The sequence below is a fragment of the Saccostrea cucullata genome, unplaced genomic scaffold (assembly GCF_032062105.1).
Source record: "Saccostrea cucullata isolate Sc308-1 unplaced genomic scaffold, CSIRO_AGI_Scuc_v1 ctg13212, whole genome shotgun sequence".
NCBI lineage: Eukaryota > Metazoa > Mollusca > Bivalvia > Ostreida > Ostreidae > Saccostrea > Saccostrea cuccullata.
The window spans coordinates 9,197-18,024 of NW_026920854.1; the positions used below are offsets into that span (position 1 = coordinate 9,197).

At 33.2% G+C, this 8,828-nt stretch overlaps 1 long non-coding RNA gene across 1 annotated transcript; it reads right to left on the reverse strand.

Moving 5' to 3' along the window:
• Window positions 1-6,002: 6,002 nt before the first annotated feature.
• LOC134258507 (uncharacterized) lies at window positions 6,003-8,587 on the reverse strand. Its single transcript, XR_009990164.1, has 3 exons — window positions 8,428-8,587; window positions 7,651-7,818; window positions 6,003-6,374 (listed from the first exon to the last, which is right to left on the reverse strand). It is a non-coding gene; the product is annotated as an uncharacterized LOC134258507 (long non-coding RNA).
• Between the last annotated feature and the right edge of the window lie 241 nt (window positions 8,588-8,828).

The following is an 8,828-nucleotide window of genomic DNA, read 5'->3' on the forward strand; positions in this document are numbered from 1 at the left end:
ATAAAGTTATGTCTGAAATAAAAAGAAGCCGCTATTCCTGTGTGCCTAGAGAAAATAAATATGGAGTTTCCATCATTGGATCGGGAGATCTGATCCGGCCTTCAGAAGTTCGATTGATAAAGTATTAACGAGGCTAGGGGGTGGCAGCCATTTTTAGACTATTTCAATCTCCTTTAAAAGGAGAGCTCCATATAAAGATATACAAAATGATAAAATTTTAAAACTAAAATATATGAATTTTTTCTTTGCCAAATGATAGTTGACAGCTAAATATACCATATCTAAAAAAATAAGTTAAATCTGGTGGTTAATTTAAGATTAAATTTTTGACCCGCCAGCCTCCTTAAGGCGTATTGAAGAATCTCAAATAACCCGACCCGGTATTGCTAACCTAGTTTTACCAACACTCGTAGCGAACACCACGCCACCTAGCGTTATAATGCCGCACTAAATTTTGACGGATTGACAACTTCCATTCGTCTTCATTGAATATGCTTCATTGTAAGCGTGATTGAATTAACATTCGTAGTAGAGATAATGCGAATAATTTATTAAAGAAACTGTTTAAGTTTAAGAAGAAAGAAGAATGAATTTACAAGAATAAAGCAACATAGAAGTAAAGGCAAAATGAAGAATGATAAAAGTCAAAGTGAAATGTAATAAAGACGAATATGAAAGCAATAAAGTGACATATAATTACAATAATATCAAAGCATAAAGAAGTAGGCATAATAAGAATAAAAGCAAGATACATAGACTTTTGGCGGTAATTCCCTTCCATAGAAGTTTTGTAATAGATTATCATTAACGTCTTTTTCAAGTAAAATATCCAAATACATCTGTACATGTAAAAAACAGATGTCAGAATTTTTGGTGTCTTTTAATTCAAGTTCACTGGGATTTATCGAGTCGACTTATGTATAGATTATTTTTTTCAACTGACAATTCGTCGTCGATACATCTAATATCTTAATATCGGGTATAAGCCCACAAAAAAGATTTTCATTTCCTCATGTATAAGTTTTATAAGTTTCTGAGTAGATTATGCTTCATATGAATTTAAAATAGGTCTGTTGATAAGGGGGTGAAGTTGGAACCTTTGGAAACTTTGACAAATTGTTGCTTGTCCTTACACTATACTACATAGATTCTGACGGTCAGAAACTTAACCATCCTTTTATTATCAACCTCAGACCGTTTTAACAAAATAAATTTGTAAAATGACCAATGACAACACATTTGATGTACGTAAATTCACGCGATTAATATTTATTTTTTTAAAAAAGTCAGCTGTCTATGGTGTAAATATCTTGGACTTTAATTTATCGTGAGAAACGGTTGTATAAAGTGTTAAAAGTCTTAAAACTGATGGCAAGGAAAAAAGAGGTTCTGGACAAAGACACTTGGCGTTACTTATTTTTCTTTTAATAAAAAATATACCTCCTACCTAATAATAAAGGTAGGTGGGATATTTATAATTTATACAAGAGGTTACGCAAAAACAGCTGCGAATAGCCAGAAATGTATTGTCTCATTACAGAAAAATGTGTGAATTTAAAAATAAGTAACGTCAAGTGCCTGTGGTTCTGGAGTCCTTAAAATCAAATAACCAATCATGGAAACTTCAGAGAGAATATGCAGCAATTTAGTGACAATAGCCCTTATTTTGTTCTGTAGAAACTCGAGCTTTGTTTTTTTTCCTATATATATTCTGTACGAATTCATCATAGTAATGCCAAGACATAGTATCTAGTAATGTAGTACTCACATAAGAAAATTTGATGTGAGTACTTTTTGTTAGACTAAGTGTATTAATTTCCCACTGACGGTGACGGTGAGTACAAGATGTACTGATACATGTAATCTACAGAAGATGACTTATCAACACTATCCGCCCGTGTACACTATACGATGTCTGAGTGTGAGTATATATACGTCCTTGTTACATACACACACACACTGTCTGACAACATACGGGCACCTGGTGAGACTGACTCGTTATGGCGTCACAATACACACTGTATCTGCCGTTTTTCAGGAGATGACAGTCAATATCAATGAACTCATGGCGATCGCCTGAGAACAGATAAATCTCTGTTTATGACACATTAATGAATAAAATACAGGAAGGGTGTACTTTTATTAAATACTGCAAAAAAACCATATATACATATGTCCTGAAGACAGACTTTTATATTTTCTGTTATAAATTTTGCTGATTATTCGTGAGTTAATTAAGCGGCAACATGGTACAGAAAAATTGCTAAGTTTATGACTACATACTTTCTAGATCGTTGAGAAAAAATTGATTCATCCCCTTCGTAATTTCAACTTCTCTAGTGCTCTCTGTCAAAGTCGATCCCTTAGACTTGCCCGACATTTTTTAATTGCAATTAAAATAGATTTAAAATTTCGGCCTTTGACAAACAGTTTGCTTCGATCTTGGGTCTGACAAAAACGTATGTTGCCCTCGAACCCAGTCAATAAATATATAGTATATTGACCTCAATAATTGTTTTTTTTAGAGTGGTACTGATATAAGCTATTATAGTAAACAATATGGAAATTTATTTACATTCTTATGGATTAACTAAGCGTTACATGTAGGTACCTGTACATAAAATTAAAATTGGTATATGAAGAATGTAATTTCCTTTCACTGATACACGTTTCCACGGGAGAAGCTACGGGAGGACCTCGAAAAATAACAAAGGAGGCGAAATAAAATAAATACGTGTGGGTGGTGGTATTCCATGGCTGTCCTTATATCCTCCTCCTTCTTCCTTTCCGTTTTAGTGGAAATGTCAATAAAGCGAAAATTGATTAATACGTGCTAATTAGAATGGTTGTGGCCATTTATAAACACAGGAATATCTGTACTTGATTTTATAACAGTCTCTTATTTCAGAGAACATATAGATATTAATGTCACGGCTCGTAGAGAAAAATGATAGATGCTATAAAGGAGTATATTTTCTGATGTTTTTAATCCAGTTCCTTGAACTGACTTAAAGTAGTTTTAATGACTTAAGGTTCCCAGGTGTCGCAGATACAGCACAAACTATAAAAAAGAAACAACCCATCAATTCAGACCGGAAATAAAATCATCAAATTGAAAACAGATGTACTATTATTTTACTTAAACCTGTTTTTCATAATAGATCTAAAACAATGTTTAGGCGTATGGACAAAGCACATGAAAAACAAGATGTGTTTGTGAAACACAAATGCCCCCGTATAGCAACTTACAATGAGGGTTGAAGTTTCTCATATGCAGGTCAGACTCCATGGTAAAGGTCAAATTGTTGGTTTTAGCCAAGGTTTAAATTTTATAAAAGTAGGTCAAACTCTAAGGACAAGGTCAAAAGGTAAAATGTGGTGGTACAAAACGAAAAAGGAATATACATCTGAAAGCCCTATTCAAAATTTATGGACAAGGCTACAGTATGGTATTTTTTGTAAAAAATGGGTCAAACTCGAAGGTCAATGCCAAGAGGTCAAATGTTTTACCCAAAGGAAGGTCTTGCCACAAGGGGCACACCTTTGAAATCCATAGCCCCACCTACTCAAAAGTTATTGGCTAAGTTTAAGATTTTGCGGACGGACAAAAAAAAAACAACAACAAACAGATAAAGAGCAAGATAAACAGATAGACAGAAAGACGGGCGGCCAGGACAAAATTTAAATATATTTCCGTTTTTTTTTTTTATTACGAGGGCATAAGTTCCCTTTTGTCAAAAGAGAAGAAAATATACAGTATATATGTACCTTACATTGTTCGTCATAGCAGCAATGACTTGAGTTCGTTGTTTCAAAAAAATGAATTAATACAGATATGAATTCAACAGTAAAATACTCATCCTTGGCTGTCCCTTTCAAAATCTTAAAATTAAACTATTCATAATTATCGTAAATATCGTAGCAATTAAAGCTTCGATCACGGTCAAATAGAAACAGTTACTTCCCGTTTATAAAAAAAAGTCTTGACCCGGTGGTCCTGTTTTTAGCAAATTGTACTTTCTGTATCTTGAGAAAAATTCGCCATAACGATGGTTTCGTCAAACTAAAATTACATTATAAATGTGTGTATTTTATCGATAAGTAAATTTAGATTATAATTTTTAAAAAAAAAACAATCTTTAAAACAAAATATTGATGTATTGCAAACTTCTGTATTTCTTTCAAAACTATTTTTAACACCTGTGACCTTGAATGGAGGTAAGAACCAATGTAGCAAGAAATGCTCGGTTGAACAAAACGAAAAGAAAGAAACTCTTACCGATAATATTTTAATATTAAGTTTGGTCCAGGCGAAGTTGTTACTAATCAGTCATTTTGTTTTCAATCTTATTATCCATTTTAAGCAAAAAATGTTACCAGGGTATATTCGCCTTTATTTAATCGTAATGTTTTTCGGCGTGTCTCAAATCAAGAATCAAAACAAGATTTCAGTCACCTATGCACTTTTCATTATTAAAATAAATACACAATCCTGATTTTTAAATTAAACCCATGACGGCATTTTCATTTTTCAATGTTTGCAATACAGATAATTATAATCAATTATAATCAAGCTAAAAATGTTTTGCATCAAAATGGCTTCTTCATTAATTGCGATCATGGAGATTTAGCGGAAAACATCAGAAAACCGAAAGTTAATTTGATGGTGGCCACGCGTGTTAAACAAGGTGAAAGAGATATACACAGGGACTAGCAGCTAAATGTCAATCATTTTCAAGTACCCAATGATGGACTTTATTTGATTGACAGGGGAATACAGACCAGGTAAATCTGAAGGTGGTGCTTATTATCTCGGGCTTTAATATGCTCAAAAAGTTATAATTAGGACACCTTTAATGTCAGCGTTTTTCTGGTAGATAGCAGTATACTCATGGTACAGTAAATTTATTAAAAGTATGTCAAACAATCGACTTATAAGCGAGATAACGGGGATGTATTGGGGGTCAGTAAACTTTCGCTGTGTGTCAGGACACTGTTACAATTCCGGCGCGTAGCTGCCTATACGCAAGTGCGTACACATCATTTTCAAAAAAAAAAAAAAGAAAGAAAAAAAGAAAAGAAAAGAAAGAAAGAAAAAGAATAAAAAAGAAAGAGATTTATCCGGAGAAAAAGAGGCACTATCTGTCTTTCAAATTATTTTACGTCTTATTGTTTCTATTCAAATTTTGTTCAGAATATCGTTATAATCCAGTCTTGTATAAATTGAATTCCAAAATTCTTGAGTAAGAAAATATTGCTGAATCAAAATTTTCAACTGATAATCCGCGTAATCCTGATTATCCGGACAAATACATGTATTTGATGAAGGAAAGCGATCTAAGTAAGTGACATTGATTTAAAGAAAAAGTTACAAGGGTTTAACTTTTGGACGACTATACAAGAATATCCGTTAAAGTAATGAATAAATATCGATAAACTAAAAAAACAAACAAAAAAAAAAGGCAAAATTCAAATTACCCCTGGTATTGAACAAAGTACATATAAATAATTATATAGATCATTTATGAATATCTTCTTTTACTGATGTTACCAGTTTATAGAATTTACGTACTCTCACATTGTTTAAGCTAACAATATATATAAAGACCCACACCCCCGTTTATATTTTGAAATACTTTTTCTCCAATGATCACTTATTAAATTACTTCTCTGTTTAATCTTGTCACACTTGGAATCTTTTTTCTAATACCAATATATTCGAAAATTAATTTGATTAAATTATCCTTCTCTTCCTGAAGTATCCATGGAAGTATACATGTAACTTTGCTAAGTGTTTGCTTGAGAAACGAGATGTTGCGTGATTTCTTTTAAAGGAAAATGACTGAAACATTTCGTAAAATCCAGGAGCTTCCGGGTGCTTTGCCCCCTGCCCCCCAACCAGGACTTCGCCCTGGACCCACTGGGGCCTCAGGGCGACCCCCAGACCCCCGACCATTTTCTGCGTACACTTCATTTCAATGCTGGCTACGCGCCTGTACATGACGTACGTAACACTAACCAACAGGAGAGAACAGGTACACAACGAACAGCGGGGGCATACAAACGTATAATTATATACAGTTACACAATAAATAGCGAGGGCATACAAACCTACAGTTATACAATAACAGCGAGGGATTACATGTACAAACGTACAACTATAGAAAAAACAGTGAGGGCATACAAACGACAGTGTACATGAATTTTATACAATGTACAATTATAACAGCTGGAGACACAATATTCTTCCATTCTTCTCTTTTATCAACTATTTCTTTGTCACATTTATTCACGTTCGGTTTTTATGATTCCTCTTCACGTTTTGTTGTGAATGTAACTGGAATGAACACCTGAACTTCATTGGCAGTTAAAACCTTTAAGTGAAAATTGAAAAAAAAAATTCCATAGACAAAAATATAGGACGATTAGATTAGCGATTTTCATTAGTAATTAATTAAAAACACCTGATTTAAATTTATTGAAACATTCTTGTGTTTACTACCAAGATTTTTTTTATAATACTGCAAAATTTACGTTTTGCCTTCATGCAGTACAAATCAACAAGAGGCCAATGAACCACATGGCTCACCTGAGTAACTTTGGTGTTGCAGTTCTATAACATATTTTTTTTTTAAAGTTTTACCTCTATATTTCTATTCAAAACTTGGATTCCTACTGTGGCCCCGCCCTACCTCTGGGGGTCATGATTTTCATAATTTAGAATCTACACTACCCCAGGATGCTTCCACATAAGTTTCAGCTTTTATGGCCTAGTGGTTCTTGAGAAGATTTTTTTTACAGATTTTTCCTATATATTTCTAAGTAAAACTTGGATCCCCTATTATGGCCCTGCCCTACCCCCGGGGGTCATGATTGTAATAATTTAGAATTTACCCTACCCCAGGATGCCTCCAAATAAGTTTCAGCTTTTTGGCTCAGTGTTTCTTGAAAAGAAGATTTTTTATTGACCCACCCTATTTTTGTCTTTTCTTTTCCCATTGGAAGGGAACTTTTCAAGGTTACAATCTAAACTCCCCATCACCCAAGGATGTTTTGTACCAAGTTTGATTAAATTGGCCCCATGGTTCTTGAGAACAAGTTGAAAATGAGAAAAGTTTACAGGCGGACGGACAACTATACGGACGATGGACAACGGCGATCAGAAAAGCTCACTTGAGCTAAAAATGTATGTAAAAAATTAATAATAAGTGAAAGTTATGAATTTCAGCCGTCAAATATTTTAAATGTTAATAGAATAAAAGGGGCTAAGGTTATCCCTTGTTATATTTGAAAAACGTTATATATTTATTAATTTAAAAAAAAACCTTAATAATTAAATGCAATTGATTTATATTCTTCATTTAATTACACTTTATCGTGAGGGTTAAGACATTATCTACCCTGATATGTATAAGTGGAGAAACTCCCTTTTCTTTTTTTCTAAAATCAATGATGTAGAAAAAAATTATCTATGCGCATTTATTTCTAAACTCCTTTCTAAAAGTCAAAGGCAGAATTGATCTCTCTTTAAATAGAGTCGATCCAATTTTTCCTCATCAATCAATCAGGATACTCTGCTGGGTTTGTTAATTTCAATATATTAATTTCCAAATAGCACTGAATGTCTACAAAACGATATCTAAAAAGTACCTGCAAACTTGGCTGGATAGGTGTCAAACCAATGAATTCCGACATGGCTTTTTTCCACTTGGTGTAAGGATATCTTTTGGAGACAATATTTAAAACATCGTAGAGGGTTGGTGCTTGACTTCTTCTTTCGATGTCAAAAAGATTTCGTTCGTAATGAGGTCTAGTTTTCTGTTTAAGGAGACAGTTCAAAGTACAAGAACGGTCTTATAAAATTAGTTTTGTTCATATCGATCTCTCTATATGACATTAAAAAATTATATAAAATAAATGTACTACCACAAAGATTTTTTTTATTTTCATTTAACGTTTTAAGATCAGACGACTCAAATATATGTTTTGTATCTCTTGGTATTATATCGAATATTATTCATATTTGTCATTCTCTTCTTATTTCTACATTGTATTTAATATGTTTTTAAACATAAGTGCACCAAAAATTGTGTTATAAGCCATTTAGAAGATTAAAAAATAAGGGTTATATAAGAAATATGACCCTATGGTTTTTTGGCCAAATGCTTGGTAGGTACCCAAATTTTTTTTTGATGAGGAAACCTGTTTAAGTACCTATACTTCAATGACAAATTCTTACGAAAAATTATGATATATTTTTTAGGAACGTGTCGTCTGACCTTAGGGAAAATTATGATATATTTTTTAGGAACGTGTCGTCTGACCTTAAAAAAACTCAGTTGTCAAAGCAGGTTCAAATTTAAATACACCGTACTTCGATGTGAAGGTCAAATGACACCTGAATAATTAAAAAAACAGAAGAAATACCGAGTACTCGGGCCTCTTGGCTTTCTGCAGAAGAACTCGATATTCCTTTTCTGCTTCCTTCAAATCTGTATCCAGCTTTAGTTCCTCTTTATAGCGTTTACAATTCACCAGAAACTCAGGAATGGGGTTCAGACGAGAATTCTAAGAAGTAATCGATCAGAAGTTCTCATCAGCAGCATCTATCATTCTTTCATTATTTTGATAATAAAATATCAATTAAAGAATCGTTTCGTTCATTTTACATATCCTTCCAACACAATTCATCTGATCTCTTTGGTATTATTTTAACAAACACACACACACACACACACACACACACACACACACACACACACACACACACACACACACACACACACACACACACACACACACACACACACACACACGTGTTTGGACTT